Below are 18,381 nucleotides of genomic sequence, written 5' to 3'. Positions count from 1 at the left end.
CCAATAGACCTTAGTTTAGAAAGCAGTCGTTTGTGGGGAACGGTATCAAATGCTTTTGCAAAATCCAAATAGATTATATCTACTGCATCCCCACTGTCCAGCTTCTTACTTACCTCATCATAAAAAGCAATTAAATTGGTCTGACATGACCTGTCCTTCATAAGGCCATGCTGATTACTGCTCATAATGGCATTCTCCAGTACATAATTTTGTATGTGATCCCTTAACAAGCTTTCAAATAACTTGCCCACCACGGATGTCAAATTTACAGGCCTATAATTGCCAGGCTGAGATCTTACTCCCTTTTTAAATATAGGAATGACATTCGCCTTCTTCCAATCCCTAGGTACCATACCTGATGAAAGCGAGTCTGAGAATATCAGAAACAAGGCCCACTGTAATTCTGCCCCTAGCTCTCTCAGTACCCGAGGGTGTATTCCATCTGGCCCAGGTGCCTTGTTTACATTTATCTTGTGTAACCCTTTAAGCACCATATCCTCTGTCAACCACTGTGTAGTTGGAGCTGAGCTACGCAGCTACTGTCCCCTCTGACTTATATTTCTCAAAAGATATCCTTTTTTTTCCCTATTAACTTCTTTACCTCAGTGTTAAGCCACATAGGGTGATTCTTAACACTTCTACTTTTTCTTATTAATGGAATAAATTGAGAACAGTTATGATTTAATATCATTTTAAATGACAACCATTTCTGCTCTGTGTTTTTTTCAGAAAACATAATGCCCCAATCTATGCCCTGAAGCGCTGCCCTTAAGGAGCTAAAATTTGCCTTCCTAAAATTCATTGTCTTTGTTGCCCCCGTGTAAATTTGTTTCCTGCACCAAACATCAAATGAAATAACATTATGATCTCTATTACCCAGGGGTTCAACCACTTGCACATTTGCTATACGTTCTGGGTCATTAGAGAACACTAGATCCAATATAGCATGGTTCCTGGTTGGCTCCTCAACAACCTGTGACATAAAGTTGTCATGCAGCAAGTTTATAAACTTGTTCCCATTTACTGTCCTGGCAGTACTATGGCTCCAGTCAATATCAGGATAATTAAAATCCCCCATTATTATCACTTGCCCCAAGTGAACAGTATAGAACAGGCTCTAAGAGCTTTCATAGATCTTATTGCCGATGCCTCAATAAAAGTAAGATCAGACAATGTGGCGGCAGTATCCTACGTAAGAAGGCAGGGTGGCACAAGGAGTCTAAGCCTCCTTCGAGAAATAGAACCCTTTATAAAGTGGGCAGAGGAGAATCTACAAGACCTCACCGCAGTGTACATTCCAGGGAGAGAGTACATCATGGCAGACTTTCTTTCCAGGCGTCCTCTAGATTATATGGAATGGGAACTGAATCAAGACATCTTCAACTTTATAACTCAGAGATGGGGGATTCCAGCCATAGATCTGATGGCAACCCCACGGAACTCAAAGGTGGCACAGTTCTTCTCAAGAGTCCCAATCCGCAGGCTGAGGCAGTGGATGCCCTAGCCCAGGATTGGGGGGAGGAACTCTCCTACATCTTTCCGACCCTTCCAATGATATTTCTGGTACTTCGCAAAATAAAGAGATCCACAGCCAATGTCATTGCAATCTTACCAGACTGGCCATGTTGACCCTGGTACCCTCTCCTAGGAGGCTGATGTGTCAACAATCCCTTCACCTCAGGAACAGACAGGATTTGCTTGTGCAGGGACCAGTAGTTCATCCTTTTCCTCATCATCTAAACCTCAAGGTGTGGAGGTTAAGAGGAGGGGGCTTGTGAATCTGGGAGTCTCTATGGAGATTATCTCTACCTTGATGAAGGCTAGAAAGGTGCCTACTTCCTCCCAATATTACAAGATTTGGGATTGGTAGATTTGGTAGCACAGGGTTTTAATCCAGTTCAGCCTTCTACAAACAACATTCTAGAGTTCCTACAGTCAGGTCTGGATAGAGGGCTGTCATGGAGTTCCCTTCGGGTGCAGGTCTCAGCTCTGTCTGCAGTACTAAACGTGAGGTGGGCGGAGGGGCCCCTAGTTGTTTGCTTTTTGGCAGCTGTTAAAAGAATACATCCTCCTATCAAGATACAGGCTCCACCTTGGACCTACCCCTTGTTTTAAGAGCTCTGACAGCTAAACCTTTTGTTCCTATAGAAGAAATTTCCTTATTGCATTTGACTTGGCAAGGAGGTAGCTTTGACTTCGGCAAGGAGAATCAGCGAATTAAGAGCACTTTCCTGTGAACCTCCATTTACAGTTTTTTATCCTGAGAAAGCTGTCCTCAGAACTATGCCAGAATTTTAACCTAAGGTTGCCTCTTCATTCCATCTCAATGAGCCTATAATTCTGCCTTCCTTTAACCCAGAGACTCCTATCAGTGATAAAACTTTGGATCGGAGTCTAGATGTCAGAGACTGTCTGGAAACCTATATTATAAGAACGCAGTCCGTAAGAGAGGTCAAGAACCTGTTTGTGGTCCCAGCAGGCAGTCATAAGGGACAGGCAGCTACTAACAAAACCATTGGACGTTACATTGACAACGTCAGCCTACAGAGAACAGGGTTTTGCTATGCCAGAAGGGGTGAGGGCTCACTCAAACAGGGGTATGGCAACCTCCTGGGCAGCAGCGGCACAGGCAGCTCTGGATTCGATTTGCAAAGCAGCAACTTGGAGCTCTTCCAAAACTTTTCTCAGACATTACAAACGTGATACTTTGTCATATAGTGAATCTTTATTTGGCCAAAAAAAGGGCAGTTTCTTCATGATTAAATAATTTGATGCAGCAAATTATTAGTAGTGTGATTAATTCTTCCCCCCCCCTATTTTATTATTGCTTGGGTACTTACCCTGGGGTTTTTGAGATGCTATGAGGGGATGGCCAGGAAAAGAGAAAATTGTTTCATATTTACCGTAATTTTCTTTTTCTGGCCATCCCCGTAGTAGCATCTCCCCAACCCTATGCTCTTACCATGTGTTTTGTGTTCCAGAAGCTTGTTACTAAGACATGGAGCAAGAAAGGGGAGGAGGCTTTATGGGGCAAATTGGTGTTTTTCCTTCTGTCATCACTGCAGGAGGATGGACTACCTGGGGTTTTAGAGATTCTACTACCTATCACCAGGAAAAGAAAATTACGGTAAGTATGAAACAATTTTCTCTTTTGAATATCTAGTATCTTTAACATTTCCTTGCATTACATTTACCTGGCCACTACCAGAGCTGTATTTTCTATATATGCACCCTCGGGTGCTGATGCAGGTAAATATAGAAAAATAAATACCAATTGGGTAGAAGGAGGTGTGTATTTAGTGTTATTTTATACTTTATCCATGAAGTAATTGTTCCTGATTTCACTTTTATTATTCTGCATGAGATAGGGTATTAATGTTGTATTTTTAAATTTAAGATATACCCTTTACACCCTAGAAACATGTTGGAACATTCACAAATTCACAAAGTATTATAATATCCCCGTTTTATCTTTCCTCATCTTAAAGCTATTTACAAAAAAATATTCCACAGAGGCTACTAAAACCTTAAAGTGGCAGTATATAGTTTTCAATCCCCTTTCTGCAATAAATTGAGCTGGTGTTGAACATAATTTTTATCTCTTGTTTTAATTAAGAAATATGTATTTTTTTAATTTCTTGTACTAAGGACTTCAACTGAAAGTCACATTTCCTGCTTCTTCAATCCAAAAAATCAGCAGTGTACTGAGAAGTCCTCTGTATCAACAAACCCCTCCCTTCCCTGAAATTAAGCCTTTGTTAGGCTTTGACATAATGAGCAGATCATCATACATGTAATGATTCTGTTAACCAGAATCAGCGTCGGACTGGGACCTCAGGGGCCCACCAGAAAACCTTAGACCATGAGCCCACTCTCCAAACTATTTTTCCTCCTTTCCTCAACCAACCTCTTTATTCTCCTAGTCTCTTTTATTTACGTGCTAGCATCTATTCTTCCATCTATTTCTCCTCTGTGTTCCCATTCAGAAATAGGGAATGACCATGAAGCAGGCCAAATGGTTTGGAGCAGGAGGGCCCACTGACACCTGGGCCCACTGGGAGTTTTCCTGGTATCCTGGTGGGCCAGTCCGACACTTTCCAGAATGATCGGGACCTGGGGTTTTCCAGATAAGGGAACTTTCTGTAATTTGTATCTCCATACCTTGAGTCTGCTAAAAAAATCATTTAACATTAAATAAACCCAATAAGACTTTTTTGCCTCCAATAAGGATTAATTATATTTTAGCTGGGGTCCGGTACAATGTATAGTTTTAATAATACAGGGAAAAAATAAAATCTTCTTTAAAAATGTGATTATTACAATGGAGTCTATAGGAGATGGCCATCTCATAATTTGGAACTTTCTGGATAACAGTTTTCTGGATAACGGATCCCATACCTGTCCAGAGGTTTCTTTGGGGACTATTGATTTGTTTTAATTGTGCCCATATGAATAGAAAGATACAATAAAAAAACAAACACCATAGATAAAAAAAGAAGGTAAACTGTCTCTTCAAACATAAATGCAACGTGAAAAGTGCAAAATATACACGTTACCCTCAATGCAGAATTATTGCAGTGAACAAAGAAACATGCACCAGTATTTGCATGCAGTGCATCAATGCAGACAAAAATGTTCACATCTAAATATATGCATATATAAATTAAGGGTATGTTTTCATTTGACTTAATAAACTTTTTCATATATAAGCGATGGGGGATATACCCTATTAATCTGGGTATAGTCTTAAAGGAGAAAGAAAGGTAAAAACTCAGTAAGCTTTATCATAAAGGTCTATGTAAATACAGCCATAAGCACTCACAGAAAAAAGTTCTCTGAAAAAAGATTAGTTGTGTCTGTAATTCCTGTGCCAGAGACATGCAGCTTTCTGTTCTCTGCTCTTTCCTGCTCCCCTCTCCCTCAAGAATGCTAAGAACTCACCCCCCCCTTAGGAATGTGGATCTGAGCCAATCAGCAGGAAGCTGACTCATAGGGGCACATTTACTAATCCACAAACGTCCGAAAGTGTCTGAATGCGTTTTTTTCGTAATGATCGGTATTTTTTGCGTTTTTTTCGTTGCCGTCGCGATTGTTTCGTATTTTGCGCAACTTTTTCGTCGCCGTTACGACTATCGTATATTTTCTGCGACTTTTGCGTCGGCGTCGCGAAAAATTCGAATTGGTTTTTCCACCGTTTACTATATCGAAATCTGAAAAAATTGCGTCGCCGACAAAATAATAGCGCAAAATACGATAAAGTTGCGACGGCGCCGAAAAAGTCGCGACAAATACGAAACAATCACAACGGCGACGAAAAAATAGCAAAATTTTCGTTTCCAATCCGTTTTTTTCCCATTCGGGATTCGGATTTGAGGATTGGTAAATGTGCCCCATAGTCTTACTAATTGAGCATGTTCAGTTTGGTCTGCATGACGGTGCAGGAGGGAGGCATTATGGGAACTTTCTTTACACAGCTCAGCATTTTTTCTTCCTGTTTGGCTTCAGATCTTCTGAACAGGTGAAATATGGGGAGACTTAAGGGCACTATTGAGACAACTGAAGGTATGCCTGCAGCTTGAAATTAACTCTTTACTAGCCTTTCCTTCTCCTTTAAAAGCTCTTGTGATAACATGGGTATGGTTTGAAGTTGGTGCAGTTTAAAAAGGGGAGTGGTCAAAACTGGCTGCCATTGTCGATCCTCCACCATGTAGGCCAGAAAAATTCTGGCCCTTGGTACACAGAAGTTGGACAGCACTGTTCTAGAAATAATAATATACAGTAACTAATGTTACCAAACATCATTTAGCTTTGTATGATTAATGAGAAATATAAAACAGCACAGGAGCAAGGAAAACCTTTGTCCTGCAAACCACTGATTAAACAGCCCTTCCCTATGCATTCATGGTGCTAATGTAATGTATATAATGTATAGGTAAGACTTCTCCTCTGAAATGAACAAGATATTTTGATATGCAAAGTTTGGACGAAGAATGCAGGAGATTATGTTTATTATTAATATATTTGACAGCATTGTGAAATAGAAGGGCAGCATCTTAAAGATCCCAGCTCACTTCATGCATAACATAGAGTTAGTGACCACTTCCTGTTATCTTTCATTTAGCAACTAGAAAGGGGTGGTTCTTCCTCTTTGGCTTTCATCTTTTGAATGTGTGCTGGGTAGCCTGGTGTCAACAAGGCCCAGTAGAGAGTCCTGCCCTAGAGAGACAACCCTACTAGAAAAAGTTGGATTAGCTTTGTTAGAGTATGTTATAGGAATGTAGGAATATAAGAGTAGTGTTGTGCTCCACCTAAGAATCGATAGCTGGAGTTATCCCTTCCTTAGACATAACTGGCCTAAATGCTGAATGGATTTGGGCTTAGTATTCTACTTCCAGAATAGTTCTACTGGAGGGAATCTGGACCAGTAGCTGTAACTCATGTATGTATTACTGTAAATTGAAAGTGTCTCCACATTGGTGTGACATTGCTAAGTTGTCCTTTGATTGTTTTTGATAACAATTCTACCTTAAGGTCTGTGAGTACAACCCTGTTGTAGTTGTTGACTTCTCCCCACTGCTCTGTATGGGAGTTTAAATGCATGCGCATGTGCGCTTGCTGCGGCGCGGGGGGGGGGAAGGGGAGAAGATGTTTGCGCACATGGGTGCCCAGTTGGGGGGGCGAATCGCACTCCCTCAACTGCACGCTCATGTGCGCAAACATCTCCCCCGTGGTAAGCGCGCATGCTCAGACATTTAAACTTCATACGGAGCAGTGGGGAGAAGTCCCCAACTTCAACAGGGTTGTACTCACAGACGTTGAGGTAGAATTGTTATCAAAAACAATCAAAGAACAACTTAACAATTAGGAAATCCGGCACTGAGTGTCCTATTTGCTTCATTGCCGCAGCAGAGAGTAATTTGCTGTGTTTGGTAGTTCTGTACTTTTATCAAAATAAAAATATTATGTTTTTGGACACACTGTGAAAGTATTTCATTTGCTCCTAAAAAAGTTAGGATGCTTATTTGCACTTGCATAGGTGAGATCTTTCCTCTGCTATGCAGCTGCTTGTTGACAGTGGTGTAACTATGAGGGGGTAAGACACCACAGCTGGCGTAAGCCCTGGGGAACAGTGGGGGACAGGGGTAGTGGGTGAAGCACGACACATGATTTCTCACACATCGCAGGTGACCTGTGATTGTGTGGGGCCCAAAAATTGTTTTGCAGGAGGACCAAACAGGGTCAGACTGGGCCGCCGGGACACCGGGAAAAATCCCGGTGGGCCCCGGCTCTAGTGGACCCCGGCGGCCCAGACCCGACCCTTGCCGGCGCTCCCCCTCCTGAACGCTCCTCCCCTGACACGTCAAATTTATGCGTTCAGGAGAGGACGTCGGGTGGGGGCCCTGCGAGGGGGGTTAGGGGGGCCCCTACGGGGGGGGGGGAAGTTGGTTAGAGGACGCGCCTGCAGGGCCCCTGGGATGGGAGCCCCGGTGGGCCCTTCACACCCCAGTCCGACCCTGGGGCCAAAGCCCCTGAAGTTACGCCACTGCTGATTGAGCTCAATCATGGGTTTTGGGTTGGTGTCTCTGTTACTGATAGGACATCATGTAGAGCAATAGGTAGTATATATATCTCTTTTGAATGTAGAATATCCCTAGGGGGATTTACCAGCTTTTCTCTGAGCTTATTGAACTACAGCAAAACAAGAAGGCAAGGTGTCTCTTCGATTTTTGCCATATACCAAAAACAGGGAGGTCAAAGAGATAGATGCACAGCTTCTTCTGTATTATATAGCTGAAGAGCTAGTAGGCAGGTTATCAGATAAAACATCAAGCAGAATCAAACATGTTGCCTCTTTTGTATGTTTGAAAGGCTACATAAAGATGTTGCATTAACCAAAAGAGTGATTAGTTGTGAGTGCAGAGAAATAGGGTACTCCATAGTCACGGTATGAAAAGAAAGGAAATGTACAGCTTAGGATTTGTTTGAGGCTACTTTGCTTTTGAAGAAGTGATTATAAAAATCTGTATAATATCTTACTTGACCTGGGAAAGGAATTATTAAGGTATAATATGAAATACTTGTTGTGAATAAATTCATTTTTGCAAGTCATTTCTGAGACCTTAACCAGGGGGATGTTTTGCTAATGTCTGCAATGACATGGTTGTAAGGAAAAAATGGGAGTGAAGGATAAACGAGAGTTGTAGCTATTGTAAATGTATCAAGATCAGAGGAAAACTTAATTGAACAGAGAATGAAATAGTAGAATAGTAGAAAATGGAATTTAATTAATTTAATTAAGTAGTTCAGGACTGTTGGTAGAGAAATAGTAGTAGTAAATGAGTAGTTTACATATGTCTACTGGAAGATTCTCTTTGAGCTAAACAGAAATTAAGGCAGATAATGCAGAATATTTTGAAAGAGACTTCTTACCCAAACATATACATGCATATTTGGATAAGAGCCCATTATTATACTCTTACAATACCAGATATATTGAATGGAACAACAAGGGGAGATGTTCACTAGGAAGGTTTTAGGTAGGAGTGGCTTCTAGGGCACTTTCCCAGTGAGTTTATTCAGAAAACTTGCATTGTTTCTACTGACTACATTGTTTAATCCTCTGAATGCTATTTTGAACATATTTAATGCTATTCTAGGTCTGTTTAACAATGTCCCATTTAATTTGTTCTCTTGGCAGACATATAAGCACATCAGCCAGAGGGGTTACACATTTCATAAACCTTGTTATATTTTAGGGGTTTGGTATTTTGAGCTGAGACAGGGGGAGTGTTACTGAGAAAAAAGAGCAGGTCATGAGAATACTAAGCATCAGGGGAACAGAACACATCTCTCAACGAAAACATTTTATTGTGTGACAACTTGCGCTTATACTACACATAAACAAAAAAATGGATACTTGTATTTTACCCATCATTACACATTAGAGAGATTTATTGTTCCTGTTACCATTGCTCATATATTGTAGATGCTGTTAAAAAATATATAAATATGTATTGAAAATTTGTATTCCGTAATTGCCTTACTCTGCTTTTACCAGTTTTTATTTTGAACGTAGTGCTCCTTTTTTATAATAATCCAGTGTTCTGGGTTTTCTGGAGAGAAGGTCCCCAAATTCTCCATATTTGTTCTGAAGTCCTTTTTGTTAATCATAAACCTTCTTCCTTATTTTATACTACATTATTGTGAATGCTGTGTAATTTGTTTTTGCTCTATAGATAATTTTTGATAATGGCATAAAAAATTGTAGTTTATTAAAATTAAATCTGTAAGTTGACAATAAGATGGTCAAAGCAATGTCAGCCTCAGGCAGTTGTTAAGAACTGTAATTGTGAAATACTGCATGACAGTTTTGATGTTATTATAGGAGGAAAAGTGATTACTGGAATAAATGTGCAATGATTTGAATAACAGTTAAGTAGGAAATGTGTAAAGGGATGACTAATAAAACTATACTCGAGTATAAGCCGATCCGAATATAAGCCGAGGTACCTAATTTTACTTAAAAAAAACTGGAAAAACTTATTGACTCGAGTATAAGCCTAGGGTGGGAACTGCAGCAGCTACTGCTAAGTTTCAATAATAAAAATAAATACCAATAACATAACATTAAATGAGGCATCAGTGGGGTATATGTTTTTCAATATTTATTTCAAAGAAAAACAGTAAACTAGCTCTGTAAGTGGAGAAGAGGGTCAACAAAAACAATATGGTATCAACAATGATACCTTAAGAGTACTACCCCCTTAGCTCAACCAGCAACCAAGCTAAAACACAAAGAGTTAAAGTCCTTCAAAACTATATATAGTTTATATAGAATATAAAGTGCAATGTCTAGTGCAGAATGGGACAGGCGAGGATGGTAGATAAAGATGAATTTGGGAGCGGGCTAGGGCACAGGAGAGTCTGGTTGCAGGTGGCCTAATTTGCACACAAAGGATAGAGGGTGCTGGTCTGGAGGGACCCATGACACCCGACTCGAGTATAAGCCGAGGGTAACTTTTTTAGCCCATTTTGGGTGCTGAAAAACTAGGCTTATACTCGAGTATATACAAGTAGTTATTTGTATGCACCATCCAAGTTTGGCAATAGCTACTCAATAATAGCTCTCACTCACATCTTCAACTCTTCTCTGACCTATGGAAGTTTCCCCTCTTCCTTCAAACAGGCCTGTGTCAAGCCTATCCTAAAAAAGGTCACACTGGACCCGTCCTGTCTCTCTAACTACCGTCCTATCTCGCTTCTACTGCTTGCCTCCAGAATCTTAGAACGTATTGTCTTCTCCCGTATTACTAACTTTCTTAACACCCATAATTTATAATAATCTGGCTTTCGGCCTGCGCACTCTACTGAGATGGCGTTGTGCAGAGTTACGAATGATCTTCAGGTTGCCAAAGCCAAAGGTCACTTTTCTGTACTAATCCTCCTAGATCTTTCAGCTGCGTTTGATACGGTTGACCACTCCCTCCTGATGCAAATTCTGCATTCGATTGGTATCCGTAGTCAGGCCGCATCCTGGATCTCTTCTTACCTCTCTAACCATTCATTCACTGTCTCCTATGCTAACAAAACCTCATCACCAGTTCCTCTTAATGTGGGGGTACCCCAAGGCTCTGTACTCGGGCCGTTGTTGTTCTCCCTCTACACGCTGTCTTTGGGAGATCTTATCCGTTCATTCGGCTTTAAATATCATCTGTATGCTGATGATATCCAAATTTATTTGTCGACCCCTTCATTAACAGTTGAAACTGAGAGTCAAATCTCTAACTGCCTCCTGGCTATCTCTAATTGGATGAACCAACACCACCTAAAATTGAACATAACAAAAACTGAACTAAAAATCTTTCCGCCTAAGCCTGGTCCTACCCCCCCCTTTTCTATCTCTATTGATGGCACCCTCATCAACCCTGTCGATTCGGCGCATTTTTTGGGGGTGATATTTGACTCCAGTCTCTCCTTCTCTGACCACTGAATAAAGACATTACCAATGAAAACGTCGAATCTCTTTGGGTAGAAATTTCAGTAGGGCTGAAGGTCACAAAGAAAATGATCATTGGTGTATGTTATAAACCACCCCGTATAGATGAGGGGGATGAGGCCCAGCTATTGTTGCAAATGGAGGAGGCTTCAAAACTGGGTCAAGTTGTTGTTATGGGGGACTTTAATTATCCGGACATTGACTGGAGTAATGGGGTGGCTAAGTCAGAAAAAGCTAGTAGGTTTGTAAATATGCTAAATGACAACTTTTTATTTCAGGCAGTTCAAGAACCCACTAGGAATGACGCTATTTTGGACCTGGTGATTTCTAATAATAATGAACTTATCTCTAACATTTGTGTGGGTGAGCATTTGGGGAACAGTGATCACAACATGGTCTCCTTTGAGATAATGCTGCAGAGACAGCGCTATAAGGGAGTAACTAAAACACTCAATTTTAGACGTGCAGACTTTGCCAGTATAAGGGCATCTCTGCAATGTGTCAACTGGGAAAGGCTTTTCATGGGGTTAGACACAGAAGGAAAATGGAACATCTTTAAAACATTGCTTTGTAGGTATACACAACAGTATATCCCCCTAGTAAGCAAGGAGAGGCATCGCAAAGCAAAACCTTTATGGCTGAATAAAAGTGTTATTGTCGAGGTTGGTAAGAAAAAACGTGCTTTTAGGGCATTCAAGTTAGCTGGGACAGCGGAAACTTTCATCAGGTACAAGGAAGCAAATAAAGCATGCAAAAAAGCTATCAGGCAAGCTAAAATAGAGATGGAAAGGGATATTGCAGCTAGGAGTAAAAAGAATCCAAAATTATTTTTTAATTATGTGAATAGTAAAAAAATGAAGCAAGAAGGGGTGGGAACTATATTCTCACGGGGGGGTACGTTGGTTGATGAAAACGGGGAAAAAGCTGAAATTTTGAACTCTTATTTTTCATCTGTCTATACATCTGAGGAGCCAGATAATGAAGGCTTCCCTTGTAATATGCCCAGTTCTAGTAATTTAGCTACTGACGCGTGGGTCACTCGGGAGGAAATTCAAAAGAGACTTGAACAGGTAAAGGTAAACAAAGGTCCAGGGCCGGATGGGATTCATCCCAGGGTATTAAATGAGCTGAGCGCTGTGATTGCCAAACCTCTTCACTTAATTTTTCAGGATTCATTGAGGTCTGGCATGGTGCCAAGAGACTGGCGGATTGCTAATGTGGTGCCGTTATTTAAAAAGGGATCCCGTTCTCAGCCTGAAAACTATAGGCCTGTTAGTCTGACATCAGTAGTAGGAAAACTTTTGGAAGGGGTAATAAGGGATAGGGTACTTGAATACATTGCAGTTCACAATACTATTAGTTTGTGCCAGCATGGTTTTATGCGTAACAGATCTTGCCAGACTAATTTAGTTGCCTTTTATGAGGAGGTGAGTAGGAACCTTGATGCTGGAATGGCAGTTGATGTCATCTACTTGGACTTTGCTAAAGCGTTTGATACAGTACCTCACAGAAGGTTAATGATCAAATTAAGGAATATTGGCCTAGAACATAATATTTGTAATTGGATAGAGAACTGGCTGAAGGATAGAGTACAAAGAGTGGTTGTAAATGGAACATTTTCTAATTGGACCAGTGTGGTTAGTGGAGTACCGCAGGGGTCAGTCCTTGGTCCTTTGCTGTTTAACTTGTTTATTAATGACCTGGAGGTGGGCATAGACAGTATTGTTTCTATTTTTGCTGATGACACTAAATTGTGCAAAACTATAAGTTCCATGCAGGATGCTGCCGCTTTGCAGAGCGATTTGACAAAATTAGATAACTGGGCAGCAAACTGGAAAATGAGGTTCAATGTTGATAAGTGCAAAGTTATGCACTTTGGTAGAAATAATATAAACGCAAACTATCTACTGAATGGTAGTGTGTTGGGGGTATCCTTAATGGAGAAGGATCTAGGGGTTTTTGTTGATAACAAGTTGTCTAATTCCAGGCAGTGTCATTCTGTGGCTACTAAAGCAAATAAAGTGCTGTCTTGTATAAAAAAGGGCATTGACTCAAGGGATGAGAACATAATTTTGCCCCTTTATAGGTCCCTGGTAAGGCCTCACCTTGAGTATGCAGTGCAGTTTTGGGCTCCAGTCCTTAAGAAGGATATTAATGAGCTGGAGAGAGTGCAGAGACGTGCAACTAAACTGGTTAAGGGGATGGAAGATTTAAACTATGAGGTTAGACTGTCGAGGTTGGGGTTGTTTTCTCTGGAAAAGAGGCGCTTGCGAGGGGACATGATTACTCTGTACAAGTACATTAGAGGGGATTATAGGCAGTTGGGGGATGTTCTTTTTTCCCATAAAAACAATCAACGCACCAGAGGTCACCCCTTTAGATTAGAGGAAAGGAGTTTCCATTTGAAGCAGCGTAGGTGGTTTTTCACGGTGAGGGCAGTGAGGTTATGGAATGCCCTTCCTAGTGATGTGGTAATGGCAGATTCTGTTAATGCCTTTAAGAGGGGCCTGGATGAGTTCTTGATCAATCAGAATATCCAAGGCTATTGTGATACTAATATCTACAGTTAGTACTAGTGGTTGTATTTATAGTTTATGTATGTGAGTGTATAGATTGGTAGGTGTGGGTTAGATGTGCTGGATTTACTTGGATGGGTTGAACTTGATGGACACAGGTCTTTTTTCAACCCTATGTAACTATGTAACTATGTAACTATGTAACTATGTAACATTTACAGTTAGTACTAGTGGTTGTATTTATAGTTTATGTATGTGAGTGTATAGATTGGTAGGTGTGGGTTAGGTGTGCTGGGTTTACTTGGATGAGTTGAACTTGATGGAAACTGGTCTTTTTTCAACCCTATGTAACTATGTATGTAACTATGTAACATTAACACCACTGTCAAAACCTGTCACTTTTTCTTACGCAATATTGCCAAAATCCATCCATTTCTTTCTACTGCAACAGCTAGGCTGCTCATGCATGCTCTCATACTATCCCGACTTGACTACTGTAACCTGCTACTAACCGGCCTCCCTAACTCCAATCTCTCCCCCCTACAGTCTATATTAAATACTGCTGCCAGAATTCTCCTACTCTCATCCAAGAGAGTTCAGGCCCTTCCCCTGCTAAAGTCCTTATCGTGGATTCCTATTAAACAAAGAATATCTTACAAACTCCTTCTCTTAACCTTCAAAGCCTTCAAACCCTCTATTCCTCTGCTCCTCACTACATCTCTTCCCTTGTGTCTCCGTACGTTCCTGGCCGACTTCTTTGTTCCTCACAGAGCAATCGTTTGGTTGTGCCCCCAACTACTACTGCTATTTCCCGCCTTAAACCTTTCTGCCTTGCTGCCCCTTACATTTGCAATGCCCTCCCTGATTTCCTCCGAATAGAATCCTCCCCCAGTCTTTTTAAAACTAAACTTAAAGACTACCTTTTGGAGCACTCGCCCAGCACCTGATCTGGGAACTGGCACTTATATTGTAATGTCACCCACTGTGACCTACAGCACTTATACTGCATTTGCCTTTTTGTGTCTGTAAGTTACCCTCCCATATAGATTGTAAGCTCTACGGGTCAGGGACCTCCATACTCTTGTGTCTTTGACTCTTAACTTATTGCAACTGTATTTATCTTGTATCTATCTGTATTTATTGTTGTACTTTGTATTTATCTATTATTATCTTAATAATCCCGTTTGTATTAATGTATTCTACTGTACAGCGCTGCGTACATAAGTAGCGCTTTATAAATAAAGATATACATACATACATAGCTACAGTACGGGATAAAAGAACTTTTGCTTTGAGTATCAGGCATGTATACCGGATTTTCAATAACCTCGGCTGCTCTTAATACATGCTTCCATAGGCGGAGGGTGACTTTTTTGTTTGGGGGGGCTAAAGATGGGCCATACATAGAGTGACCTAAAGCTAATATGAGACTAAATTCATTCACTACCTCTTTCTGTTCCCAATGATTTCCAGGCATACTTTGCAATAGTGCAGATGGGAATGCTTTTTTTACTCTAAAATGCTTAGGATATAAAAGTATTTACTTCTGTGAGGGGTGTTCTGTCCTCACCACGTGTTACTCTGAGGTAGTGTGTAGCTTGACATACAGCTAAACCTTCCCACACTCCAATAAAGAGACCAAGGGTGAAATCTGTAGAACTTTACTGGGTGATTGTGGAAAATAAGTGGTTAAACTGTAACACAAATGAAATAAAGCACAATGAGTATATGGGAAATATACTAACACAAAAACAGCTGCAACATACACATCAATGCTGGATCAGATTATATGCCACAGTGTCTCTGAGGAGCTGGCAGCTTTTTAATGGTGGCTCAGTCCAGGTTTTATGACCATAATGCTTACCAGCGATGCTACCATGGATGGATGGTGTGTGCTTCTTCCACAGCATGGGCTACAAAATGGAGTCTGTACTCCCACAATGCATTGTAAAACATCACATGTCAGGAAGTATGGGGGTTCCATAGGGTCATAGGTTACACAGAAAATGAATACCTGCATTTGCAGCAAACAGCCAGCAGATGATGAGCAATAATGAACAACAAAATGATGGAAACTATGCTGGAGACATGACACTCCCCGTCTGGTATCTATAGATGCCACCATTTCATTCTTGAGGAGATAACAGATTCTGGTCTGAGGAAGAATTTGGTTTCTCCCTGTTTGGAGATTTTAACCTCAACTTTGCGGACTCACTGGGAAATGTTTTGGCAACAAGACCTATAGGCCATTCATTTCTTGTGACTGGCAGTCTTTCACGAGAACAATGTCACCTGGCTTAAGGTTGGGTTTGGCAGTTTGCCATTTGTTCCGTGGCTGCAAAGTAGAAATGTATTGCTTTCTCCATCTGTCCCAGAAGGTGTTTGCAAGACACTGTACTTGTCTCCACTGACGCTTGTACAAGTCTTTGTTAGTAAATTCTCTTACTGTCACAGTTTTTTGAGTAAGTAGATTGGCAGGTGTAAGCAAGAAGGGATTCTTCTGGGTCGTTTGAGACAGGAGTAAGGGGTCTAGCACTTATAATAGCTGAGACTTTAGCCATTAAAGTGGTTAAAGACTCATGGGTGAGCCTTGCAGTTCCTACTTGCAAGAAGATGGAGTTGAGGATCCTCCTGGCTATGCCAATCATCCTTTCCCAGGCACCTCCCATGTGAGAAGAGTGAGGTGGGTTGAAAGTCCAGGTGCAGTCCTGATCAGCTAGGTATCTCTCCACATCCTTCACATTAATGTTTGATGAGATTTGCAGTTCTTTGAAACTTGAAGTGCCCATTGATTCAATGACCTCGATATGGACAGCTCTGATGGCCATACAAGTGAATATGACTGCCCAGCGTTTGCTATTTGCATGGTTTCCTCTATTATGTTGTGTGGAAACAGACCAAGGACCAAATACATCTAGACCAACACTGGTGAAAGGTGGGTCTTGGCTAAGTCTGTCAGTGGGAATATTGGCCGTCTTTTGTGTTTGTAGCTTCCCACGGAGTTTACGGCAAGTGATGCATTTGAAAATTGCACTATTCACACATCTTTTTACTCCAACTATCCACAAACCAGCTGTCCGTAAAGCTCCTTCTGTAAATAGTCGGCCCTGATGTTTGACTTGAGCATGATAATGACATACAAGCAATGTTGCAATGTGATGGTTACCTGGAATATTCAGAGGATGTTTCTCTTCAGACTCTATTTCTGCACTTTTGAGACGTCCTCCTACTCTTAAAAGTTCATTCTGGTCAAGGAATGGGAAGTTTTCTCAAAGCACTGTCTTTAGGAACAGGTTTGTCTCCTGTAATGCAGTTGATCTCTTTAGAATAAACCTCTTGATGTACAGTGTGAAGAATGACATTCTTTGCTTGCTGAAATTCTGCTACTGTGTAGACATTTTTACAGTGATGCCATCCTTTGCAGGTACTTACATTTGTAGATGAGGTATGTTTGAAGGAGAGAGCTATGTGGGTCAGACAGGTGATAGCTCGGACAAGTGATTTCCAACTTGAAAACCTATTAAACCTGCTGGATTTAAGTTGGTTGTCAGTGATCATTGTTTGACATGTAGACACTTGAGGGCAGATTTCAGCATCTGAATTTGCATCCACTAGCTCAAATGTTTCGTTCTCAGAAGCAGTTTGTTCAGTTCTACACAAGAATGCAGGTCCTGTGAGCCACGATGTGTCTTTAAGTTGACTTGCAGCAACAGCTCTGGTTGCGTGGTCTGCGGGGTTGTAGTCAGTAGGTACATAGTGCCACTGTTCTGGACTGTTGTGGATTTCCTAATTCTGAGTACCCTGTTGGTGACATAAACATAAAACCTTCTGGTTTCATTGTAGATATAGCCCAGTTCTACTTTGCTGTCTGTGTAGAAAACAGTCTCTTTGAGCTCTATGCCTATCTCAGCTGTAACAAGTTCAGCTAGCTCCACAGTTAGAACAGCAGCACAGAGTTCCAGTCTGGGTATGGTATGCTCTGGGATTGGTGCAAGCTTTGCTTTGCCCATAACAAACCCAATGTGGCATTGTCCATAGATGTCCATGGTTCTAATGTAGGCGACAGCAGCTATGGCTTTAACAGAAGCATCAGAGAAAACATACAGTTTTTGGCTTTGTATTTCTGTAGAAGATATTGAAGCATATGGGCGTGTTACCTGAAGGCTGGAAAGAGTTGTCAAAGAACTTCTCCACTCTGCCCACAAATTATTTTTGTCAGGAGCCAGTGGAGCATCCCAGTCAGATGTTTCCATTGTTAAAGGACAATGAAAGGTTAATATAAATTAAAAGTAAGTCTAAAGGCATTCTTTTTAAAGGAACAGTAACACCAAAAAATGAAAGTGTATAAAAGTAACTAAAATATAATGTGCTGCTGCCCTGCACTGGTAAAAGGTGTGTGTTTACTTCAGAAAGTCTACTATAATTTATATAAATAAGCTGCTGTGTAGTATGGGGGCAGCCATTCGAATGAGAAAAGGCACAGGCACATAGCAGATAACAGATAAAACACTATTGTATTCTACAGAACTTGTCTGTTATCTGCTATGTAACCTGTGCCTTTTCTCCTTTTTTCCTGCTTGAATGGCTGCCCCCATGGCCACATAGCAGCTTATCATATAAATTATAGTAGTGTTACTGTAGCAAACACACCAGTTTTACCAGTGCAGGGCAACAGTGCATTATATTTTTATTACTTTAAAGCTCTTTTATTTTTTGGTGTTACTGTTCCTTTAAGTACTTACTGCATATCTAAATTCCCAGATCTCTGCTTGCTTCTCTGAGATATGGTGCTGGCAGCCTACAGCTGTGTGAAGACTACAGTGACATCACTGAAATCTCTCTGTCCTTTCTGTGGGCTGCCAGCGGCAG

This window comes from Xenopus tropicalis, chromosome 7 (assembly GCF_000004195.4).
Source record: "Xenopus tropicalis strain Nigerian chromosome 7, UCB_Xtro_10.0, whole genome shotgun sequence".
NCBI classification, from domain to species: domain Eukaryota; kingdom Metazoa; phylum Chordata; class Amphibia; order Anura; family Pipidae; genus Xenopus; species Xenopus tropicalis.
This window is presented reverse-complemented; position numbering follows the sequence as displayed.